Source organism: Triticum urartu, unplaced genomic scaffold (genome assembly GCF_056163025.1).
Source record: "Triticum urartu cultivar PI428250 unplaced genomic scaffold, HENAU_Tu73 scaffold2, whole genome shotgun sequence".
Taxonomy (NCBI): domain Eukaryota; kingdom Viridiplantae; phylum Streptophyta; class Magnoliopsida; order Poales; family Poaceae; genus Triticum; species Triticum urartu.
This window is the reverse complement of record NW_028260368.1, coordinates 13,659,808-13,685,880: the sequence shown is the minus strand read 5'-3', so window position 1 is coordinate 13,685,880 and position 26,073 is coordinate 13,659,808. Positions and strand designations below refer to the sequence as shown.

The 26,073-nt window shown below is 36.5% G+C and overlaps 6 non-coding genes across 6 annotated transcripts; 3 read left to right on the top strand and 3 right to left on the bottom strand.

The window, feature by feature from the left end:
• Nucleotides 1–2,407: 2,407 nt before the first annotated feature.
• TRNAS-GCU (transfer RNA serine (anticodon GCU)) lies at nt 2,408–2,495 on the bottom strand. The gene has a single exon. It is a non-coding gene; the product is annotated as a tRNA-Ser (tRNA).
• Nucleotides 2,496–6,122: 3,627 nt separating this feature from the next.
• Nucleotides 6,123–6,210, bottom strand: TRNAS-UGA (transfer RNA serine (anticodon UGA)). The gene has a single exon. It is a non-coding gene; the product is annotated as a tRNA-Ser (tRNA).
• Nucleotides 6,211–7,034: 824 nt separating this feature from the next.
• TRNAG-GCC (transfer RNA glycine (anticodon GCC)) lies at nt 7,035–7,105 on the top strand. Its single transcript has one exon. It is a non-coding gene; the product is annotated as a tRNA-Gly (tRNA).
• Nucleotides 7,106–9,589: 2,484 nt separating this feature from the next.
• TRNAT-GGU (transfer RNA threonine (anticodon GGU)) lies at nt 9,590–9,661 on the top strand. The gene has a single exon. It is a non-coding gene; the product is annotated as a tRNA-Thr (tRNA).
• Nucleotides 9,662–10,168: 507 nt separating this feature from the next.
• On the top strand, nt 10,169–10,250 carry TRNAY-GUA (transfer RNA tyrosine (anticodon GUA)). Its single transcript has one exon. It is a non-coding gene; the product is annotated as a tRNA-Tyr (tRNA).
• A 3,031-nt stretch (nt 10,251–13,281) lies between these two features.
• Nucleotides 13,282–13,352, bottom strand: TRNAC-GCA (transfer RNA cysteine (anticodon GCA)). Its single transcript has one exon. It is a non-coding gene; the product is annotated as a tRNA-Cys (tRNA).
• Nucleotides 13,353–26,073: the final 12,721 nt, after the last annotated feature.

Sequence of the window (26,073 nt, the reverse complement as noted above, 5' to 3'; positions counted from 1 at the left end):
TTTTTTCTTTCAAAAGAGTAGCAACATACCCTTTTTTTCTTATTTCCTTCGATAAAGCATTTATCTCTTCTATAGAAATCTAATAAGAGGGATTGATTCTGATATACTTTTATTGGACTTTCTTCTTATTTTAACCTTTCGATTTATTTCTATATTAAGGATAGACTGACAAAGTTGGCCTAATTTATTAGTTTTCACTAACCCTAGATTCTTTCCCTTGATAAAAAAAATTCTGTCCTCTCGAGCTCCATCGTGTACTATGTTACTTAAACCCAGCGCAAATTTGGTTCGGAACGAATAGAACAGGCTATGTCGAGCCAAGAGCATTTTCATTACTATGGAAAATGATGGATAGCAAAATCCACAATCGATCATGTCCTTCAAGTCGCACGTTGCTTTCTACCACATCGTTTTAAACGAAGTTTTACCATAACAAACATTCCTCTTTTATTGCAAAGTGGTATAGAGAATTGATCCAATATGGATGGAATCATGAATAGTCATTGGTTTAGTTTTTTTATACTAATTAAAACTTGCTATCTATGGAGCAATATGGATAAAAGAAAGTAAGTATTTATCCGGGAAGCCTCCGCCAAGATCCAATTTATTTAAACCCATATTAAAATTCTATCATATGAATGAAACATAGTTTGAAAAAGACGACTAAACAAGTTTGCTTAAAACTTATTTATTCTTAAATTTCCACCCTCAACGGATGGCTCGAGATGATCAATCTTGAAGTGAGAAAAGAAGGATTGACTCTTCCTCAATAAATAAACTATCAACCTCCAAAAAAGTTTAATTAATTTAATTACTAGAATTAGAATTCTAGTAGTAATATATTTTTTCAGTACCAAAAACAATTAACTATAATAACTAAATAAACTATTCCAATGAAAAGATTGAAAGTTTTTGGTAGTTATAGAATTCTCGTACTTCTTCAACTCGAATACCAAAAGGAAGAAAAAAATATGACTAAGTGATTTTATAGTAGAGGCATATCCTGAATGTGCTTGATAGATCCCATTTTTTCATGAAAATAAAGATAGTCAATTTGACTGGACTTAAGACTTTATTATGTTTTCTGAGAAAGAATAAGATATCATTATTCTCTTTAATAAACTTTTGTCTCGTACGGAATACTATATGATTTCACCGTTTGTTTCATCAGAAACAATCTGGGACGGAAGGATTCGAACCTCCGAGTAACGGGACCAAAACCCGCTGCCTTACCACTTGGCCACGCCCCATTTCGGGTTTTATGCGACACTAATAAACACTAGTATGTTTATTTGTTATTCGTCAATACCATTTCAATTACATAAAAAAGGAGGGATATTCTCTTGCTAGTATTCTACACATGCGGATAATATAGAATCAAAAAAATGCATTGATCATTACATGGAATTCTATTAAGATATTATATGAAAGTCGAATTTATTCCACTCTCATTTGAGAGTGCGAATACAAGGAGGTATTTTGTGTTTGGGAAAGTCCGAAGAAAAAAGATTTTGAATCTGCCTTTTCCTTCTTTCCCTTAAAAAAAATAACTCAAGAAAAATCCAATTATTTACTCTACAAGAATGAAATGCTTGTTATGCCTAATATACTTAGTTTAACCTGTATCTGTTTTAATTCTGTTCTTTATCCTACTAGTTTTTTCTTTGCCAAATTACCCGAAGCTTATGCTATTTTCAATCCAATCGTGGATATTATGCCTGTTATACCTCTATTCTTTTTTCTATTAGCCTTTGTTTGGCAAGCTGCTGTAAGTTTTCGATGAAATCTTTAGTACTCTGTATGCCAAATTGAATGATGTGTTCATTCCAAAAAAATTTTAAAATGGGTAAAAGCCGAGAAGTTTTATATTTTTATATTATGAACCTTCGATTCTAAAATTTAAATTCTTCTACATTGAATGGGTAGCTACAGCAATAAATTTGGATCAGCCTTTCTACTCCCCTGCACCTAGGTTGAGCAGGTACCTAAAGGTACCTACACAATACCTAACCACCTAACCCTATTTTTGCTATTGATAAGAGTGCTTATTATAAAAGAATTCTTGCAATTTTTTTCAAGAATTCTTTTTTGCATTTTTAGGTATAAAAAAAAACCATCCTAGTGGATCCGTGTGGTAAGGAAAAACTGGTAATCTATTCCTTAAAAAAAAATCTTGGAGATTATGTAATGCTTACTCTCAAACTTTTTGTTTATACAGTAGTGATATTCTTTGTTTCACTCTTTATCTTTGGATTCTTATCTAATGACCCAGGACGGAATCCTGGACGCGAGGAGTAAAAATTCAGTTTTTTTTTTTCTTATTGGATTTGTTTCGTACATTTATCTATGAGAAAATCCGGGGGTCAGAATTCTTTCCAATTCGAAAGTCCCAAATGATCCAAGGGAGCGGAAAGAGAGGGATTCGAACCCTCGGTACAAAAAAATTGTACAACGGATTAGCAATCCGCCGCTTTAGTCCACTCAGCCATCTCTCCACGTTCCAAAGCGAAAGGTTTCCGTGATATGATATAGGCAAGAAATAAGAAATAACGGTTGCAAAAAACCCCTTTTTTTTCTTTCAAAAGTCTATAAAAATTATATTGCCAATTCCATTTTAATTATATTCTTTTTTCTTAATGTTAATAAAAAAAGAAGAAAATTCTTGTTTTTTCTTTCTAAAAATCGATATTGGCCGAGAGACAATCAAATAGATTTTCTCTTTAGCGGGCATTTCCATATAGGACTTGTTATAATTATAATAAAACAAGCAGGTTATATAAAAAAAACGCTTTTTTTGTCGATTATTTATCAAGAAAGCAAAAAGGGTTCTTATCAAATCCACCATAAAATTGGAAAGAAGCATAAAGTAAGTAGACCTGACTCCTTTAATGATGCCTCTATCCGCTATTCTGATATATAAATTCGATGTAGATGAAATTGTATAAGCGAATTTTTTTTATTTCCTTAGACTTAGACCGCGCAAGACAAGAATTTTTCGCTATTTACGATTTCATATTCTTGTTACTAGATGTTCTATAGGAATAAGAAGAAATCGCAACTCCTTTGCGCTACACATAAAATTGGATTTCGAAGGTCCATTTTTTTTTTTCAGAATCCTCTATTATTTTAGTTCTTCCACCCATGCAATAGAGAGGGAATGGGAAAAGAAGGGTTACTTTTATTTGCATTTTTCCCTTAAAAGATAGACTTTGAAATAGGAGTCTTGGAATAATGCTGAATTCAAAGGTTTATTTCTTTCTATAGTATAAGAAAAACAATTTATTTCTATTTCTATAGTATAAGAAAAACAAATAAATAGTATAAGAAAAACAAATCGAATCAAATTCATGGATTTACCACGACCTCGGTTGTGACTGTGACTCCATAGATAAAAATGGGAAATTTCTCTCTTCGAGACCATTGAAAAAGGGCATTGAACGAGAAAGAAATCGTCCACAGATAATAAAACTATCATATGCCTTGGAAAGTGATATGAGGTGCTCGGAAATGGTTGAAGTAATTGAATAGGAGGATCACTATGACTATAGCCCTTGGTAGAATTCCTAAAGAAGAAAATGATCTATTTGATACTATGGATGACTGGTTACGAAGGGACCGTTTCGTTTTTGTAGGATGGTCTGGCCTATTGCTCTTTCCTTGTGCTTATTTCGCTTTAGGGGGTTGGTTTACAGGGACAACTTTTGTAACTTCTTGGTATACCCATGGATTGGCTAGTTCCTATTTGGAAGGTTGTAATTTCTTAACCGCAGCAGTTTCTACCCCTGCCAATAGTTTAGCACACTCTTTGTTGCTACTATGGGGGCCCGAAGCACAAGGAGATTTTACTCGTTGGTGTCAATTAGGCGGTCTATGGACTTTTGTAGCTCTCCACGGGGCTTTTGCACTAATAGGTTTCATGTTACGCCAATTTGAACTTGCTCGGTCTGTTCAATTGCGGCCTTATAATGCAATCTCATTCTCTGGTCCAATTGCTGTTTTTGTTTCTGTATTCCTTATTTATCCACTGGGGCAATCTGGTTGGTTCTTTGCGCCGAGTTTTGGCGTAGCAGCGATATTTCGATTCATCCTTTTCTTCCAAGGATTTCATAATTGGACGTTGAACCCATTTCATATGATGGGAGTTGCCGGAGTATTAGGTGCGGCTCTGCTATGCGCTATTCATGGAGCGACCGTAGAAAACACTCTATTTGAGGACGGTGATGGTGCAAATACCTTCCGTGCTTTTAACCCAACTCAAGCTGAAGAAACTTATTCAATGGTCACTGCTAACCGCTTTTGGTCCCAAATCTTTGGTGTTGCTTTTTCCAATAAACGTTGGTTACATTTCTTTATGCTATTTGTACCCGTCACCGGTTTATGGATGAGTGCTATTGGCGTAGTTGGCTTGGCTCTGAACTTACGTGCCTATGACTTTGTTTCCCAGGAAATCCGTGCAGCGGAAGATCCTGAATTTGAGACTTTCTACACCAAAAATATTCTTTTAAACGAGGGTATTCGTGCGTGGATGGCAGCTCAGGATCAGCCTCATGAAAATCTTATATTCCCTGAGGAGGTTCTACCACGTGGAAACGCTCTTTAATGGAACTTTCGTTTTAGCTGGTCGTGACCAAGAAACCACCGGCTTTGCTTGGTGGGCTGGGAATGCCAGACTTATCAATTTGTCCGGTAAACTGCTTGGAGCTCATGTAGCTCATGCCGGATTAATCGTATTCTGGGCCGGAGCAATGAACCTATTTGAAGTGGCCCATTTCGTACCAGAAAAGCCCATGTATGAACAAGGGTTGATTTTACTTCCACACTTAGCTACTCTAGGTTGGGGAGTAGGGCCAGGGGGGGAAGTTCTAGATACTTTTCCGTACTTTGTATCTGGCGTACTTCACCTAATTTCCTCCGCAGTCTTAGGCTTCGGTGGCATTTATCACGCGCTTCTGGGACCCGAGACTCTTGAGGAATCTTTTCCATTCTTTGGTTATGTCTGGAAAGATAGAAATAAAATGACTACAATTTTGGGTATTCACTTAATTTTGTTAGGTCTAGGTGCTTTTCTTCTAGTACTCAAGGCTCTTTATTTTGGCGGTGTATATGATACCTGGGCCCCTGGGGGGGGAGATGTAAGAAAAATTACCAATTTGACCCTTAGTCCCAGTGTTATATTTGGTTATTTACTAAAATCTCCTTTTGGTGGAGAAGGGTGGATTGTTAGTGTAGATGATTTAGAAGATATAATTGGTGGGCATGTATGGTTGGGTTTTATTTGTGTATTTGGCGGAATTTGGCATATTTTAACCAAACCCTTCGCATGGGCTCGCCGTGCATTTGTATGGTCTGGAGAAGCTTACTTGTCTTATAGTTTAGCTGCTTTATCTGTCTTTGGTTTTATCGCTTGTTGTTTTGTATGGTTCAATAATACAGCTTATCCGAGTGAGTTTTATGGACCCACCGGGCCAGAAGCTTCTCAAGCTCAAGCATTTACTTTTCTAGTTAGAGACCAGCGTCTTGGAGCTAATGTGGGATCCGCTCAAGGACCCACAGGTTTAGGTAAATATCTAATGCGTTCCCCAACTGGGGAGGTTATCTTTGGAGGGGAAACTATGCGTTTTTGGGACCTTCGTGCTCCATGGTTAGAACCTCTAAGGGGCCCCAACGGTTTGGACTTGAGTAGGTTGAAAAAAGACATACAACCTTGGCAAGAACGACGCTCAGCAGAATATATGACCCACGCTCCTTTAGGCTCTTTAAATTCCGTGGGTGGCGTAGCTACCGAGATCAATGCAGTTAATTATGTCTCTCCTAGAAGTTGGTTATCAACTTCTCATTTTGTTCTAGGATTCTTCTTTTTTGTGGGCCATTTATGGCATGCAGGAAGAGCCCGAGCTGCTGCAGCAGGTTTTGAAAAGGGAATCGATCGTGATTTGGAACCTGTTCTTTACATGAACCCTCTTAACTAAGATTTTCTTATTTATACCTGTTCTACTTTTTTTCTGTTCTGGCTCGGTTATTCCATCTAGCCGAGCCATTCATTCCTTTTTATGAAAGAAAGATAAGGGACAGAAAAAAAAAATAAATAAAAATGAAAGAAACAAACGTATTCAATAAGCAAAAGGAGAGAGAGGGATTCGAACCCTCGATAGTTCCTAGAACTATACCGGTTTTCAAGACCGGAGCTATCAACCACTCAGCCATCTCTCCACAGCCTAATCCTTATTTTACTCCTACAAATAGAACATAGCCATATAAAAAATAAAAAGATTTATTAGCCTCTAGAAAGATATCAGATACAAGTTCCTTTTCGATATATCTCTGTATACTGTATACACGGATACAGGATCCGCTATACCCGCTTGTGAAATAAAGAGTAAATAATCTCTTCTCACCCCCATATCCAAATAAAAAAGCGGTTTAAGTAATAAATTTGAATTAAAGAGAAGAATCAATGGATTCATGATTAAACCCCTCCTACTTCTTGTATTTTTTTACAATTTTGGTTTAAGTGAGGGATCAAATATGTAGTCAACTTTATTTGATGGTAGCTTGGAGGATTAGAAATATGACTATTGCTTTCCAATTAGCTGTTTTTGCATTAATTGCGACTTCCTCAGTCTTAGTAATTAGTGTACCCCTTGTATTTGCTTCTCCTGATGGTTGGTCAAATAATAAAAATGTTGTATTTTCCGGTACATCATTATGGATTGGACTAGTCTTTCTCGTAGCTATTCTGAATTCTCTCATTTCTTAAATGAAATTTGGTTAATATTTATTAACCCCATAAAAAAGAAATAATAAAGGCCATTTCTTCTAAAAAATTAGAATAGTGAGACGTATTAAAACGCAATTTGCGTTCCGAATTGCTAGCTCTTCTCTTTCAGTATTATGAAATTCCATTCCCATTAGAATATTCATTGACAGATAATAAAAAAAGGAAAACTCTAATATAATAGAAAATGAAATGAAACGGTCGACCCAGACATAGAAGGTCGACCCAGGCGGATATACGCTATAAAATATATACCGTAGCGAGCGTAGTTCAATGGTAAAATATCTCCTTGCCAAGGAGAAGATACGGGTTCGATTCCCGCCGCTCGCCCGCTTAATTTATCAAAGTACTATGATAAAAAGTTTAGTCTAGTTAACTGTTTAACTACTTATATTAAATTAAGTATTAATTAGGTGTTAGTCTAGTGCCGTATCCCTTACTATCTTACCCTTCCTTTGCATCCCACTCAAAAAAAGAGGGCGCTCCAGAGGCAGAAATAGAACTCGCCAACAGAGCTCCAAAAATTGGGTATTAACTGAGACAAACAACGGGCAAACTTTTTTTAAAGGGAAGGGAGAGGTAGACTGTCCCTTTCGTTTCATTTTTATTTTCTGCAGGGTAGGGAGAGGCCTTGCGCCTTCTTTTTTTGAAGGCAAGTGACTTCGCAAACTGCTCAATTTTGCCCTCTAGGGCCGGGAACTAATGAATAAAAAAGGGTTGGATACGCCCCTCTACCATACATATCTAGAGAAATAGAATAGTCCTTTTATACAGACTGCTAAGTGCGGAGACGGGAATCGAACCCGTGACCTCAAGGTTATGAGCCTCGTGAGCTACCAAACTGCTCTACTCCGCTCTGGAGTACCAGAAACTGGTGGACAAAAAAGGCTTGAATACAAGCCTCTAACATGTCTAGACAAATAGAATACTCCTTTTATACAGAATGGAGCGGGTAGCGGGAATCGAACCCGCATCGTTAGCTTGGAAGGCTAGGGGTTATAGTCGACGTTGGTTGATTATTTTTAACGTCTCTAATTCAAAACCGAACATGAAATTTTGATTTCATTCGGCTCCTTTATGGATATTCTCACCACTTAACATCTATGTCAGCTTTTCTATTTGAATGGAACCAAAGCTCTCCGCTTTCTAGATGATCCTTATAGAGTAGGAGATAGAAATTCTATCTAAATTCATCTAATCTACTTACTTCGTTCCCTAATTTCATTCAAGAGATCCTGAGGAAAAGAATTGGGTTTCCACCGAGCTGAAACAATATGCGGATGGTTCTAGTAAACCAAAACTATCGTTTTTTAGCTATTTGGCTTCCTTATTCCTTATTTTAAGAAGATTTAGTTACGATTGGAAATCAACTTTTTTGTATCTTCATCCATAGATCCTTTACTCATATTTTCAAAATTGGAATACTTAATCCAATGCAAAATTATGCTTCGCGACTCTGTACTCATAATCCTATTTTTATTTTGGATGCAATTTAAATTAGTCTTTGGATACAAATCGCCAGAATGTATATTCTTCCTCAATATGCTATTGAGAGGAAAAGGATTTAATCCTTTATAAGAACTAAAGTTTTCATCGGAATATAAAAATAAAAAACTTAAGGATGCCTTAAGTATATCATTTCAAATTCAGTTATTAATAGAACGAATCACACTTTTACCACTAAACTATACCCGCTACATTGTAGATTATGGTATAAATGGTACCCTTTGTCAAGGATAGCCATTTGACAAGAAGGCTAATTCCCCCTTATTGAATCAGATGGAGAAGGTTCATGACACTGAGCCGTTGGTACTTCTACTTCGATCGCTCGCCTTTACTTTAGGATTTAGATAGCCCCTCTGGTCTGTAAAAAAAATCTTTTCTTACCATGCTAATAGCGCCTGAACCAAATGTATTTATTTTGATTAGGATCCTATTCTACGGTTACGACTACAATAATAATTATTTACTTTGCAAGGACGTAAGTGTGTCAGACTGCTAAATTGTTTTATTATTCCTACAATATAAACTAGGGGATATAGGGGGTAACACTGTCCCTATAAATTCCTTTTTTCCTTTTCTTTTTTGTCCAGAATTGAACAAAAAAGAAATTATGGAAGATGTTTTCTTCCCCCATTAAGTCCGAGCCATAGAGTAAGAGTGAGATGAGTTTTCCAAATTCATCATAGACTTTCCCTATGGCTTGATAGAAGTAAGCAGCAAAGAGTCGTAACTTAAAGAAAAAAACGGACAGGGCCGACAGATTTACCTGATGTAAAGAAGATCCTAAAAGTCTCTGATTAGTCGACTCTCTCCATTTAACACTTTCCTCTCTCTCCTTTTTTCCACTGACTCAATTCTAGTTTATTAGATTCTTGTTTAAAAGAATGCAAAAAGTTCAATAGAACTAAGAACACATAAAAAATAGCATAGAGGATCAAGGCCATTACCAAAAGTTCCTCCCAAGGATCCTATATCCTATTGGGTATCTGTTCCCCGCCTTTTCCCGCTAGGATCGGAAATCTTATATTTTCCATATCCATATACCGTTGAATCCTTGGGGTTCCAGAATCCGCCTATTTTACTAGTCTTCGGAAACGGAAAACCCTGAACCAAGAAGAGTTGGATATGTTATGTAGGGTATGTTTTTTTTTATTAATTTTATTTTGAGCTCTCAAGATATCGATATATACATATACAATCTCTACATAATGTCTCTCTCTCTATCTCTATATATTATATATATAATATGTACATTATGCAGTAGACCCATAATGGGAAATCCAAGTGGCTAATTTTTGAATTAAATAAAAAGCCCTTTTAACTCAGTGGTAGAGTAATGCCATGGTAAGGCATAAGTCATCGGTTCAAATCCGATAAAGGGCTTTTTAAATTAGTGGTAGAGTAATCTCGTGCTAAGACGTAAGTCGTTGGTTCGAATCTGATAGAGTACTTTTCTACTAAATTGATTCACTTTTTTTCTTTGTTTTTGAAACTTTCTCTATATTTTTAGAGAATTTTATGACTTAGTGCGGGATGGATGCATTTTTGGTATGAACACTATATGAAGCACGGAGAATTAATCTATAACGATCAACTAAAAAAAATCCTAGATGAAAACATAACAGAAAAGTTGGAAAAACTCTTTGCTTTGGATCTATTTATACTTTTCGAGTATATTGACAATTCCAAAAAACTGCTCATACTATGATTATAGTATAATCACGAGCGGTTGTATATGGCCCTATCGTCTAGTGATGCCCCTATCGTCTAGTGGTTCAGGACATCTCTCTTTCAAGGAGGCAGCGGGGATTCGACTTCCCCTGGGGGTAGGGAGTATTATGAAAGGAGGTTAATCATAGATTAGCAAAAACCCTAGAATAAATTCTTCCTGGGTCGATGCCCGAGTGGTTAATGGGGACGGACTGTAAATTCGTTGACAATGTCTACGCTGGTTCAAATCCAGCTCGGCCCAAACCAAAAATCTAGGGCTTCGTGAGTATGAACTAAATCCTTTTGTTTTTCTTCCATAAAATAAAATGTCTGATCTATAGAAATAAAAGATAAAGAAAAAAGGGAAATTTTTTTTTCTAATCCATATCTCTCTCATTCCTTTCTTACAAACAAAAGAGTTTTTCTTATTGAAGGCTGGATTATTATCCATTTTTAGTGATAAAAAATCACGACATACTAGTTATGTCACTCTCACTATACCCACGTATAATATAATATGTGGGTATGTAGTATATGATTCGTCTATTTCTTAGAGTACGAAAGACGAATCGAATCTTCTTATGGTTCTATTTAAGAATGGGTATGCCATACACCCCGCGGGGATTGTAGTTCAATTGGTCAGAGCACCGCCCTGTCAAGGCGGAAGCTGCGGGTTCGAGCCCCGTCAGTCCCGAACTAGGGTTCAATGAATGGAGAAATTGATATTTCCTTTTTCCATGAAAAAAAGGGGCAGGGAGCAAGATCAAATACCCACAGGGCACCCTTACTTCACTTTTTTATTTTGCATCTCTCATTAAAGAGGGAGGGAGGGCATATAGGAATTTTTTTTTCACTACTCCCAATCGATAAAGAAAGACACACATACGATATGTGGATTAGTAGAATTTAGGATATTATATTACTCTATCTTTCTTTATGATGATACCATCCTCATCTTAATTTCCTATTCCACTCTTATGGAATAGAGTACCGGTATTTTACCGGAATCCATACATAAATCGTATTCCCTTTTTATTTCAGACCTCTTTTCCCCATCTCACTTCTACTGCTTATTTGGATGTCTATGTGACCCATAGAAAGTGAAAGTTGGTCATATAATACATACATAATTGTATGTATAACTATAAGAAAAAGGAAGGGAAATTGTATAAGATTAAGAAAGTATAAGATTAAGAAAGCTCGTGGGTTAGAGATATAGAAAAGAAAAAGTAGAAAAGGATTAAAAAAGAGGGAATTCCTAATCCAATCAAAAAACCCATTTTGGTCTTAGTGTGGATAGAGGATCTTCCTATGTTATACTATATAACTCTCATCCGTGAAATATAACTCTCATCCATGAATTGATTTGATAGATCCGATATTCATAATATTGAATTGATTCAGTATTATCAGAATGCAAGCCCTACCCTTGAATTTACAAGATACCCCTTTTTCCTCTCCATGGGATTACATCCCGAGTTATTGTGAAAATAAAAAATAAAGAGGTTATGGAAGTCAATATTCTCGCATTTATTGCTACTGCACTGTTCATTCTAGTTCCTACTTCTTTTTTACTTATTATTTATGTAAAAACAGTCAGCCAAAATAATTAATTGGAATTCCAATTAATCATTGAAGAAATTAAAAAGGGATTAAATAAAAAAAATCCAAGTCTTAAATGAAAGGATCTGGTTGGAATCTTAAAGTGTGGTAGAAAGAACTACATATAGTTTTTTCTACGACACTTTAGATTCTTTCTATTATATTATCTTTGAATCTACATAGAATAGATTAGTAGATTGAAATAGTTAAGTAGTCTAATTCAATTTCTTTTTTCATTGCATCCACTTAATTTCAATCAGGTCAAAATAAAAAAATCTAAGACAATTCTTGACCAAAGAATCCATGGAAGGAAAGAAAAATAATATGAAGAATAGACTATAGTAAAAAGTAAAAGGAAATGGAAAATGTGTGATATGCCGTGAATAGTTCCGTGGAAGAAAGTCTAATTTTCTTATGTATAGAACTTTTTTTAACCATTCGTCATTTCTAGTAGAAATTCTGAATTGGTATAATGGCTCTTTCTTACATTACAACTTACAATACAAGAGTTTCTTACAGGAGTGAAACAAAACTAAAGAAAAAGATTAAAGAATAACGTTTGACAAAATGATTAATGCAAAATGATCCATTAAAGAAAAGAATTGATACAACAATTTGATTACTTAATCAATTAGTAGTATCCCTAGAGTCCACTCCTTCCCCATACTACTAGTGAAAGAGAAAATGTAAAGACTACCATTAAAGCAGCCCAAGCGAGACTTACTATATCCATCTAAATTATGTCTCCTATTTCTATGAAGGGATTATTCTACTATTGATCAATAATCATAGTGGAATCAAGGGTACAGAGTCAAAAAGGGATTCCGCCCTAAGGCCATGGATCAATCAGTTCAAGGAATTTACTCCTAACAAATTCTTATAGGAATTCTGGTAGAATTAGAGAGCATTAAAAATACGAGATACTATAGCCCTTTTTTCCTTAAAAAAGAAAGAGTACGGGAATGATGTCCTGAATAGAAGAAGCGGGAATAGGAAGATTTTTTATTCCTTTTGTTACTCTTTTTTTTTTTTTTAAGCAAAGGACGCCCGAATATACCATAAAATTATCGATAGATAAATATTTATTGGATACCTACCTTACCTAATGTTTATTTTTGACCTAAACCCTGCAGCCTTGCTTTGTATCATTCTATGAAAGAATGAAGAGATTTTATCCATAATACAACTCCTAAATTGATTTTTGATCGACCTATTTAATCTGATTCTCGTTAGAATTAAGTAGTCCTTACTTTAGTGTATGTAGGTAACATAAGATGTACGATAAAAAAATGTATAATAATTAGTAAGTCTTGATATTCTTTCGTGGAGTCCCTTCTTGAATCTTAGATTGAAAAAAAAAAAGAATGCCCCTTAGGGACCTTTCTTTGGATACCAAGATTTCTGACATCTTATCCTCGTATTTTAAAATTATCAAATCGAATCTCAATTAAGAACCAATTCAAATTCATATAATAAAAGAATAAGGAAACACTACCTCACCCCTATTGATAACCATTTTGGCCACTACCGTCAAAACAAACCCTAACCCTAGTTTGAGGATAGAACTATGGTATGGTTTCTCTAAACCCAGTATCGGCAGGCCCAGTTACTCTCTTGCCCGAACTTATGCGAAGTAAAAATTTATCGAATTCGATCAGCACTATAAAAAAAACCTAAGTATTTTATTGATCAGGCGGCACCCAGATTTGAACTGGGGATAAAGGATTTGCAGTCCCCTGCCTTACCGCTTGGCCATGCCGCCAAAAAATCCGATCAAAAATCTAGAAAACAGCAAGTATTCATCCACGTTTTCTTACGAAAAGCCCCTTTTATTTTGAATATAATTCTACTTACTTTTTTCCAATCTTTTTCAAAAAATCTATTCCTGCTTTTTTTGATCCAGTTTCTATTATTCTCCTCGATAGATTCTATCTTAAAACATACATTGTTAACACAATAAAACTTCCCATTTCTTTCTATTGAGATGAAAAAGAAGAAAAAGTGGATTTCTATTCACAGGCTGCAAAATTCAGAATAAATTGGAACCGTTAACTAGAATTCTCTTTTTTTTATTGCAGTAGTGAACTACTCTTAAATCGGTATTATCTCCCCCCCCTTCAATGGCATAATAAAATATTATGGCTTTATGCTTAATCCGTGTATAGGTAAACTTTAGGTCCGAACAGCATTATTATCCAAAGATCCCCTTTATGTACATATCTCTATGGGGAATCATGCTTTAATTTTTCAAAGTATTAAATTAAATATCTTGAATAAAAAAAGGAAATTTGCTCTGATATAGAGTATAACCTGACTATCTTGGCGTACCCAAGTGAAATTACGATAAAAGAAAAGCATGGATATGGGGAGAGGTGGATAACTAGATTGGCATGTACTTAAAAAAGGGACTTACTTTATTTTAGAATTCCACAATGAAATACTGAATTTTCTAGCAATTATACTACTCCGATCCGAAATAAAAAAGAACCCTCAAATTATTTTGAGAAATTAAAGTAAGCACGCTATTCTAAATCGAAGTAAAGTCAAACTTTCTAGTATATTATATTACGGCTTTATTACATTCATAGAAAGGAGATAAAATGAGAAATCTTTGCCATCCAATCTGATTAGAATATCATAACATAAAGTATAAGTGGCAGAATTTTTTTTGTAGGAATGTTTTATCAATTCATTTTCATTTCATTTGTACCCCTGGCAAACTCGAACTTTCGTCCAAATGGTCTCTATTCATATGTATGAAATACATATATGAAATACGTATGTGGAGTTCCCTAGAATTTCATGTGATTCAGTAAACAGAATATAGATTCCATGATTGCTAGATCGATCCATAGGGATTGATGAAGAGTGAGCTGATAATGGAATTTTTCTTTGATAAACAGGAAACTTAAGATTAAGATGCTCCGGAATGGAAACGAGGGAATGTCCACAATACCCGGATTTAGTCAGATCCAATTCGAGGGATTTTGTAGGTTCATTAATCAAGCCTTGGCAGAAGAACTTGACAAGTTTCCAACAATTAAAGATCCAGATCACGAAATTGCATTTCAATTATTTGCGAAAGGATATCAACTGCTAGAACCCTCGATAAAAGAAAGAGATGCTGTGTATGAATCACTCACCTATTCTTCCGAATTATATGTATCTGCGAGATTAATTTTTGGTTTCGATGTGCAAAAGCAAACCATTTCTATCGGAAACATTCCTATAATGAATTCCTTAGGAACCTTTATTATAAATGGAATATACCGAATTGTGATCAATCAAATATTGCTAAGTCCTGGTATTTACTACCGCTCGGAATTAGATCATAAGGGAATTTCTATCTACACTGGCACTATAATATCAGATTGGGGGGGGAGATCGGAATTAGCAATTGATAAAAAAGAAAGGATATGGGCTCGCGTGAGTAGAAAACAAAAGATATCTATTCTAGTTCTATCATCAGCTATGGGTTCGAATCTAAGAGAAATTCTGGATAATGTTTCCTACCCTGAAATTTTCTTGTCTTTCCCGAATGCTAAAGAGAAGAAGAGGATTGAGTCAAAAGAAAAAGCTATTTTGGAGTTTTATCAACAATTTGCTTGTGTAGGTGGGGACCTGGTATTTTCGGAGTCCTTATGCGAGGAATTACAAAAGAAATTTTTTCAACAAAAATGTGAATTAGGAAGGATTGGTCGACGAAATATGAATCGGAGACTTAATCTTGATATTCCTCAGAACAATACATTCTTGTTACCACGAGATGTATTGGCCGCTACGGATCATTTGATTGGAATGAAATTTGGAACGGGTATACTTGACGATGACGATATGAATCACTTGAAAAATAAACGTATTCGTTCGGTTGCGGATCTGTTACAAGATCAATTCGGATTGGCTCTTGGTCGTTTACAACATGCAGTTCAAAAAACTATTCGTAGAGTATTCATACGTCAATCGAAACCGACTCCCCAAACTTTGGTAACTCCAACTTCAACTTCAATTTTATTAATAACTACTTATGAGACCTTTTTTGGCACATACCCGTTATCTCAAGTTTTTGATCAAACGAATCCATTGACACAAACTGTTCATGGGCGAAAAGTGAGTTGTTTAGGTCCTGGAGGGTTGACGGGGAGAACCGCAAGTTTTCGGAGCCGAGATATTCATCCGAGTCACTATGGGCGTATTTGTCCAATTGACACGTCTGAAGGAATCAATGTTGGACTTACTGGATCCTTAACAATTCATGCGAGAATTGATCACTTGTGGGGATCCATAGAGAGTCCGTTTTATGAAATATCTGCTGAGAAAGCAAAAGAAAAAAAAGAGAGACAGGTGGTTTATCTATCACCAAATAGAGATGAATATTATATGATAGCAGCAGGAAATTCTTTGTCCTTGAATCAAGGTATTCAGGAAGAACAGGTTGTTCCGGCTAGATACCGTCAAGAATTCTTGACTATTGCATGGGAACAGATTCATGTTAGAAGTATTTTTCCTTTCCAATATTTTTCTATTGGGGGTTCTCTCATTCCTTTTATTGAGCACAATGATGCGAATCGGGCTTTAATGAGTTCTAATATGCAGCGCCAAGCAGTTCCGCTTTCTCGGTCCGAGAAATGCATTGTTGGAACTGGATTGGAACGCCAAACAGCTCTAGATTCGAGGGTTTCCATTATAGCCGAACGCGAGGGAAAGATCATTTCTACTGATAGTCATAAGATACTTTTATCAAGTAGTGGGAAGACTATAAGTATTCCTTTAGTTAACCACCGTCGCTCTAACAAAAATACTTGTATGCACCAAAAACCCCGGGTTCCACGGGGTAAATCCATTAAAAAAGGACAAATTTTAGCAGAAGGAGCTGCTACAATTGGGGGCGAACTTGCTTTAGGAAAAAACGTATTAGTAGCTTATATGCCATGGGAAGGTTACAATTTTGAAGACGCAGTACTAATTAGCGAACGTTTGGTATATGAAGATATTTATACCTCTTTTCACATCCGGAAATATGAAATTCAGACGGATACGACAAGCCAGGGCTCCGCTGAAAAAATCACTAAAGAAATACCACATCTAGAAGAACATTTACTCCGCAATTTGGACAGAAATGGAGTTGTTAGGTTGGGATCCTGGGTAGAAACTGGTGATATTTTAGTAGGTAAATTAACGCCTCAGATAGCGAGCGAATCATCTTATATCGCGGAAGCTGGATTATTACGGGCCATATTTGGCCTTGAGGTTTCCACTTCAAAAGAAACTTCTCTGAAATTACCTATAGGTGGAAGAGGGCGCGTTATCGATGTGAAATGGATCCAAAGGGACCCGCTCGACATAATGGTTCGTGTATATATTTTACAGAAACGTGAAATCAAAGTTGGGGATAAAGTAGCCGGAAGACATGGGAATAAAGGGATCATTTCCAAAATTTTGCCTAGGCAAGATATGCCCTATTTGCAAGATGGAACACCCGTTGATATGGTCTTCAATCCCTTAGGAGTACCCTCCCGAATGAATGTGGGACAAATATTTGAAAGCTCGCTCGGATTAGCGGGGGATCTGCTAAAGAAACATTATAGAATAGCACCCTTTGATGAGAGATATGAGCAAGAGGCTTCAAGAAAACTTGTGTTTTCAGAATTATATGAAGCCAGTAAAGAAACAAAAAATCCATGGGTATTTGAACCCGAGTACCCGGGAAAAAGCAGAATATTTGATGGAAGAACAGGCGACCCCTTTGAGCAACCTGTTCTAATAGGGAAGTCCTATATCTTAAAATTAATTCATCAAGTTGATGAGAAAATTCATGGGCGTTCTACTGGGCCCTACTCACTTGTTACACAACAACCGGTTAGAGGAAGAGCCAAGCAAGGGGGACAACGAGTAGGAGAAATGGAAGTTTGGGCTTTAGAAGGATTTGGTGTTGCTCATATTTTACAAGAGATACTTACTTATAAATCTGACCATCTTATAGCTCGCCAAGAAATACTTAATGCTACGATCTGGGGAAAAAGAATACCTAATCATGAGGATCCTCCAGAATCTTTTCGAGTGCTCGTTCGAGAACTACGATCTTTGGCTCTAGAACTGAATCATTTCCTTGTATCTGAAAAGAACTTCCAGGTTAATAGGGAGGAAGTTTGATCGGAATAAATATAAATTCTTTTCTTATTTCTATTTTATGATTGACCAATATAAACATCAACAACTTCAAATTGGACTCGTTTCCCCTCAACAAATAAAGGCTTGGGCTAACAAAAACCTACCTAATGGAGAAGTCGTTGGCGAAGTCACAAGGCCCTCTACTTTTCATTATAAAACCGATAAACCAGAAAAAGATGGATTGTTTTGCGAAAGAATCTTTGGACCCATAAAAAGCGGGATTTGCGCTTGTGGCAATTCTCGAGCGAGCGGAGCTGAAAACGAAGACGAAAGATTTTGCCAAAAATGCGGGGTCGAATTTGTGGATTCTCGGATACGAAGATATCAAATGGGATACATCAAACTCGCATGTCCCGTGACTCATGTGTGGTATTTGAAAGGTCTTCCTAGTTATATCGCGAATCTTTTAGATAAACCTCTTAAGAAGTTGGAGGGCCTAGTATACGGCGATTTCTCTTTTGCTAGGCCCAGCACTAAAAAACCCACTTTTTTACGATTACGAGGTTTATTCGAAGAGGAAATTGCATCCTGTAACCACAGCATTTCTCCCTTTTTTTCTACCCCAGGCTTTGCAACATTTCGAAATCGGGAAATTGCGACAGGAGCAGGTGCTATTAGAGAACAATTAGCAGATTTGGATTTGCGAATTATTATAGAGAATTCTTTGGTCGAATGGAAGGAATTAGAAGACGAGGGGTATAGTGGAGATGAGTGGGAAGATAGAAAAAGACGAATAAGAAAAGTTTTTTTGATTAGACGCATGCAATTGGCGAAACATTTTATTCAAACAAATGTAGAACCAGAATGGATGGTTTTGTGCTTATTACCGGTTCTTCCTCCCGAATTGAGACCTATTGTTTATAGGTCTGGAGATAAAGTAGTGACTTCAGACATTAATGAACTTTATAAGAGAGTTATCCGTCGGAACAACAATCTTGCCTATCTATTAAAAAGAAGTGAATTAGCGCCAGCAGATTTAGTAATGTGCCAGGAAAAATTGGTACAAGAAGCCGTGGATACACTTCTTGATAGTGGGTCCCGCGGGCAACCGACGAGGGATGGTCACAATAAAGTATACAAATCACTTTCAGATGTAATTGAAGGTAAAGAGGGAAGGTTTCGCGAGACTCTGCTTGGGAAACGGGTCGATTACTCGGGGCGTTCTGTCATTGTTGTGGGTCCTTCGCTTTCATTACATCAATGTGGATTACCTCTAGAGATAGCAATAAAGCTTTTTCAGCTATTTGTAATTCGCGATTTAATCACGAAACGCGCCACTTCTAATGTAAGGATTGCTAAAAGGAAAATTTGGGAAAAAGAACCCATTGTATGGGAAATACTTCAAGAAGTTATGCGGGGACATCCTGTACTGTTAAATAGAGCACCTACCCTGCATAGATTAGGCATACAGGCCTTTCAACCCACTTTAGTAGAGGGGCGTACTATTTCTTTACACCCATTAGTGTGTAAGGGTTTCAATGCGGACTTTGATGGAGATCAAATGGCTGTTCATCTACCTTTATCCTTGGAAGCTCAGGCAGAAGCCCGTTTACTTATGTTTTCTCATATGAATCTCTTATCTCCCGCTATTGGGGATCCTATTTGCGTACCAACCCAAGACATGCTTATCGGGCTTTATGTATTAACGATTGGAAAGCGTCGAGGTATTTGTGCAAATAGATATAATAGTTGCAGAAACTACCCAAATCTAAAAGTAAATTACAATAATAATAATAATTTTAAATATAGGAAAGATAAAGAACCCCATTTTTCTAGTTCTTATGATGCACTGGGAGCTTATAGACAAAAACTAATCAGTTTAGATAGTCCCTTGTGGCTACGATGGAACCTGGATCAACGCGTCATTGGGTCAAGAGAAGTTCCGATTGAAGTTCAATATGAATCTTTGGGGACTTATCATGAGATTTATGCCCACTATCTAATAATGGGAAATAGAAAAAAAGAAATTCGTTCGATATACATTCGAACCACTCTTGGTCATATTTCTTTTTATAGAGAAATAGAGGAAGCCATACAAGGATTTAGTCAGGCCTATTCATACACTACCTAAACAAGAAAGTTAGATTCGGCGATGCCCCTCCCCTTTCGGGGGGCATTCCGATTTCCCTAGTATCATCATTATTTGCCACGCGAATCCAGATTGAGATTGAGGCAATTAAGTTAATTAAATTTTCGAATCACTGACTCAGGCCCATTGTCGAATCCTACTCAGCAATTGTCGAATCCTACTCAGCCGAAAAGGGGGTACTTATGTATGGCGGAACGGGCCAATCTGGTCTTTCATAATAAAGAGATAGACGGAACTGGTATGAAACGACTTATTAGCAGATTAATAGATCATTTTGGAATGGGATATACATCCCATATACTGGATCAACTAAAGACTCTGGGCTTCCATCAAGCCACTACTACATCGATTTCGTTAGGAATCGAGGATCTTTTAACAATACCCTCTAAGGGATGGTTAGTCCAAGACGCGGAACAACAGAGTTTTCTTTTGGAGAAACACTATTATTATGGGGCTGTACACGCGGTAGAAAAATTACGCCAATCTGTTGAGATATGGTATGCGACAAGTGAATATTTGAAACAAGAAATGAATTCAAATTTTCGGATAACGGATCCTTCTAATCCAGTCTATCTAATGTCTTTTTCAGGAGCCAGAGGAAATGCATCTCAAGTACACCAATTAGTAGGTATGAGAGGATTAATGTCGGACCCTCAAGGACAAATGATTGATTTACCTATTCAAAGCAATTTACGCGAGGGACTTTCTTTGACAGAATATATAATTTCCTGCTATGGAGCCCGCAAAGGGGTTGTAGATACTGCTGTGCGAACAGCAGATGCTGGATATCTTACACGTAGACTTGTTGAAGTAGTTCAACATATTATTGTGCGTAGAAGAGATTGTGGTACTATCCGAGGTATTTCTGTAAGTCCTCAAAATGGGATGACGGAAAAACTTTTTGTCCAAACACTAATTGGTCGTGTATTAGCAGACGATATATATATCGGTTCACGATGCATTGCCGCGCGAAATCAAGATATTGGAATTGGATTAGTCAATCGATTCATAACTGCCTTTCGAGCACAACCATTTCGAGCACAACCAATATATATTAGAACCCCCTTTACTTGCCGAAGCACTTCTTGGATCTGTCAATTATGCTATGGCCGGAGTCCTACTCATAGTGATCTGGTCGAATTGGGAGAAGCCGTAGGTATTATTGCAGGTCAATCAATTGGGGAGCCAGGGACTCAACTAACATTAAGAACTTTTCATACTGGCGGAGTATTCACAGGGGGTACTGCCGACCTTGTACGATCCCCTTCGAATGGAAAAATAAAATTCAATGAGAATTTGGTTCACCCCACACGTACCCGTCATGGGCAGCCTGCTTTTCTATGTTATATAGACTTGCATGTAACTATTCAGAGTCAAGATATTCTATATAGTGTGAATATTCCCTCAAAAAGCTTGATTCTAGTGCAAAATGATCAATATGTAAAATCCGAACAAGTAATTGCGGAGATTCGTGCCGGAACGTCCACTTTACATTTTAAAGAAAGGGTACAAAAGCATATTTATTCTGAATCAGACGGCGAAATGCACTGGAGTACTGATGTTTACCATGCGCCCGAATATCAATATGGTAATCTTCGCCGATTACCAAAAACAAGCCATTTATGGATATTGTCAGTAAGTATGTGCAGATCCAGTATAGCGTCTTTTTCACTCCACAAGGATCAAGATCAAATGAATACTTATGGTAAAAAAGATAGGGAAATTCTTGATTATTCAACGTCGGATCGAATCATGTCCAATGGCCATTGGAATTTTATCTATCCTTCTATTTTTCAAGATAATTCAGATTTGTTGGCGAAAAAGCGAAGAAATAGGTTCGTCATTCCATTACAATATCATCAAGAACAAGAGAAAGAACTAATATCCTGTTTTGGGATTTCGATTGAAATCCCCCTTATGGGTGTTTTACGTAGAAATACTATTTTTGCTTATTTTGACGATCCCCGATACAGAAAAGATAAAAAGGGTTCAGGAATTGTTAAATTTAGATATAGGACCCTAGAAGAAGAATATAGGACTCGAGCGGAAGACTCAGAAGAGGAATATGAGACCCTAGAAGACGAATACAGGACCCGAGAGGACGAATATGAATATGAAACCCTAGAAGAATCTAAATATGGAATCCTAGAAGACGAATACGAATATGAAACCCTAGAAGACGAATATGGGAGCCCAGAAAACGAATATGGGAACCCAGAGAACGAATATAGGACTTTAGAGAAAGACTCAGAAGAGGAATATGGGAGCCCAGAGAGCAAATATAGGACCCAAGAGGACGAATATGGAACTCTAGAGGAAGACTCAGAAGACGAATATGGCAGCCCCGGGGAAAGCGCAGAGGAAAAATATGGTACTTTAGAGGAAGACTCAGAAGAAGATTCAGAGGACGAATACGAGAGCCCAGAGGAAGATTCCATCTTAAAAAAAGAGGGTTTGATTGAGCATCGAGGAACAAAAGAATTTAGTCTAAAATACCAAAAAGAAGTAGATCGGTTTTTTTTCATTCTTCAAGAACTTCATATCTTGCCGAGATCTTCATCCCTAAAGATACTTGACAATAGTATTATTGGAGTGAATACACAACTCACAAAAAATACAAGAAGTCGACTAGGCGGACTGGTCCGAGTGAAGAGAAAAAAAAGCCATACGGAACTCAAAATATTTTCCGGAGATATTCATTTTCCTGAAGAGGCGGATAAGATATTAGGTGGCTGTTTGATACCGCCAGAAAGACAAAAAAAAGATTCTAAGGAATCAAAAAAAAGGAAAAATTGGGTCTATGTTCAACGGAAAAAAATTCTCAAGAGCAAGGAAAAGTATTTTGTTTCCGTTCGCCCTACAGTGGCATATGAAATGGACGAAGGAAGAAATTTAGCAACACTTTTCCCGCAGGATCTCTTGCAAGAAGAAAATAATCTCCAAATTCGACTTGTCAATTTTATTTCTCATGAAAATAGCAAGTTAACTCAAAGAATTTATCACACAAATAGTCAATTTGTTAGAACTTGCTTAGTAGTGAATTGGGAACAAGAAGAAAAAGAAAAGGCTGGTGCTTCCCTTGTTGAGGTAAGAGCAAATGATCTTATTCGCGATTTCCTAAGAATTGAGTTAGTCAAGTCCACTATTTCGTATACACGAAAAAGGTATGGTAGGACAAGTGCAGGACCGATTCCCCATAATAGGTTAGATCGCGCCAATATCAATTCTTTTTATTCCAAGGCGAAGATTGAATCACTTAGCCAACATCCAGAAGCTATTGGCACTTTGTTGAATCGAAATAAAGAATACCACTCTTTGATGATTTTGTCGGCATCCAACTGTTCTCGAATTGGTTTATTCAAGAATTCAAAACATCCCAATGCGATAAAAGAATGGAATCCTAGAATTCCTATTCGAGAAATTTTTGGGCCCTTAGGCGCTATTGTAGCTAGTATATCGCATTTTTCTTCATCTTACTATTTACTAACGCATAATAAAATCCTGTTAAAAAAATATTTGTTCGTTGACAATTTAAAACAAACCTTCCAAGTACTTCAAGAACTTAAATACTCTTTAATAGATGAAAATAAAAGGATTTCTAATTTCGATAGTAACATAATGTTGGATCCATTCCTTTTGAATTGTCACTTTGTCCATCATGATTCTTGGGAAGAGACATTGGCAATAATTCACCTTGGACAATTTATTTGTGAAAATGTATGTCTATTTAAATCGCACATAAAAAAATCCGGTCAAATTTTCATTGTAAATATGAATTCCTTTGTTATAAGAGCAGCTAAACCTTATTTGGCCACTACAGGAGCAACTGTTAATGGTCATTATGGAGAAATCCTTTACAAGGGAGATAGGTTAGTTACGTTTATATATGAAAAATCGAGATCTAGTGACATAACGCAAGGTCTTCCAAAAGTGGAACAAATCTTTGAAGCGCGTTCAATTGATTCATTATCCCCGAATCTCGAAAGGAGAATTGAGGATTGGAATGAGCGTATACCAAGAATTCTTGGGGTCCCTTGGGGATTCTTGATTGGAGCTGAGCTAACCATAGCCCAAAGTCGTATCTCTTTGGTTAATAAAATCCAAAAGGTTTATCGATCCCAAGGGGTACAGATCCATAATAGACATATAGAGATTATTATACGCCAAGTAACATCAAAAGTGCGGGTTTCCGAAGATGGAATGTCTAATGTTTTTTCGCCTGGGGAATTAATCGGACTATTGCGAGCGGAACGAGCAGGACGAGCTTTGGATGAATCGATCTATTATCGGGCAATCTTATTGGGAATAACAAGGGCTTCCCTGAATACCCAAAGTTTCATATCTGAAGCAAGTTTTCAAGAAACTGCTCGAGTTTTAGCAAAAGCTGCCCTACGAGGTCGCATTGATTGGTTGAAAGGCTTGAAAGAAAACGTAGTTCTGGGGGGGATTATACCTGTTGGTACCGGATTCCAAAAATTTGTGCATCGTTCCCCACAAGACAAGAACCTTTATTTCGAAATAAAAAAAAAAAATCTATTCGCGTCGGAAATGAGAGATTTTTTGTTTCTCCATACAGAATTAGTTTCTTCAGATTCTGACGTAACAAACAATTTTTATGAGACATAAGAACCCCCATAAAAATATTTTTTACTTTACTAGACTTTTGAACTTAGAACACTAACAGGTCAAATTTTAGATTTTTAAGATTTTTATTTTAATAAGTAAAACAAGTCAGTTAATTCATTAAGGTGGTTATGTTTATACCATGTATCAATGGCCAACTCTTATCTTAGTACAAGGTTCTCTCGGAACAATTATTATTTATTTCAAGCTATTTCGGATCTTTCTTAATCTTCAAAAAGAACTAAATTCCGTAATGGAATGGTAGGATTAAAAAAAAGGAAGTGTGGAAAAAATGACAAGAAGATATTGGAACATTAATTTGAAAGAGATGATAGAAGCAGGAGTTCATTTTGGTCATGGTATTAAGAAATGGAATCCTAAAATGGCCCCTTACATTTCGGCAAAGCGTAAAGGTACTCATATTATAAATCTCGCTAGAACGGCTCGTTTTTTATCAGAAGCTTGTGATTTAGTTTTTGATGCAGCAAGTCAGGGAAAAAGTTTCTTAATTGTTGGTACCAAAAAAAGAGCAACAGATTTAGTAGCATCAGCTGCAATAAGGGCTCGTTGTCATTATGTTAATAAAAAGTGGTTCAGTGGTATGTTAACGAATTGGTCGATTACGAAAACTAGACTTTCTCAATTTAGAGACTTAAGAGCAGAAGAAAAAATGGGAAAATTCCACCATCTCCCAAAAAGAGATGTGGCAATCTTGAAGAGAAAATTATCTACTTTGCAAAGGTATCTCGGCGGGATCAAATATATGACGAGATTGCCAGACATTGTGATCGTCCTTGATCAGCAAAAAGAGTATATAGCTCTTCGGGAATGTGCCATTTTGGGGATTCCTACTATTTCTTTAGTCGATACAAATTGTGACCCGGATCTCGCGAATATATCGATTCCAGCCAACGATGACACTATGACTTCAATTCGATTGATTCTTAACAAATTAGTATTTTCAATTTGTGAGGGCCGTTCTCTCTATATAAGAAATCGTTGATTAAGAATATATAGTGAATTCTTGGGCAACTGCGTAAATTTATGGAATCACTTACTTTACTATATCTTTTTTTTTGCATAGAATTTTTTTTGCATAGAAAAAAGAAGGGGAATATTGATATATATTAGAGGGTATTGATATATATTATGATCTGATGTGCTTTCTTGGTATCCTAAATATAAGATTAATACTTCAAGTTGCTGAGTTGAGAAAGAGATGGTTGAATCAAAAGAATTCCTTTTTTGAAGTTCAATTTTTATCAGAGGACAATATGAATATTATACCTTGTTCCATTAAAACACTCAAGGGGTTATACGATATATCGGGTGTAGAAGTAGGCCAACACTTCTATTGGCAAATAGGAGGTTTCCAAATTCATGCCCAAGTACTCATCACTTCTTGGGTCGTAATTACTATCTTGCTAGGTTCAGTTGTCATAGCTGTTCGGAATCCACAAACCATCCCGACCGACGGTCAGAATTTTTTTGAATATGTCCTTGAGTTTATTCGAGACTTGAGCAAAACTCAGATTGGAGAAGAATATGGTCCCTGGGTTCCCTTTATTGGAACTATGTTCCTTTTTATTTTTGTTTCGAATTG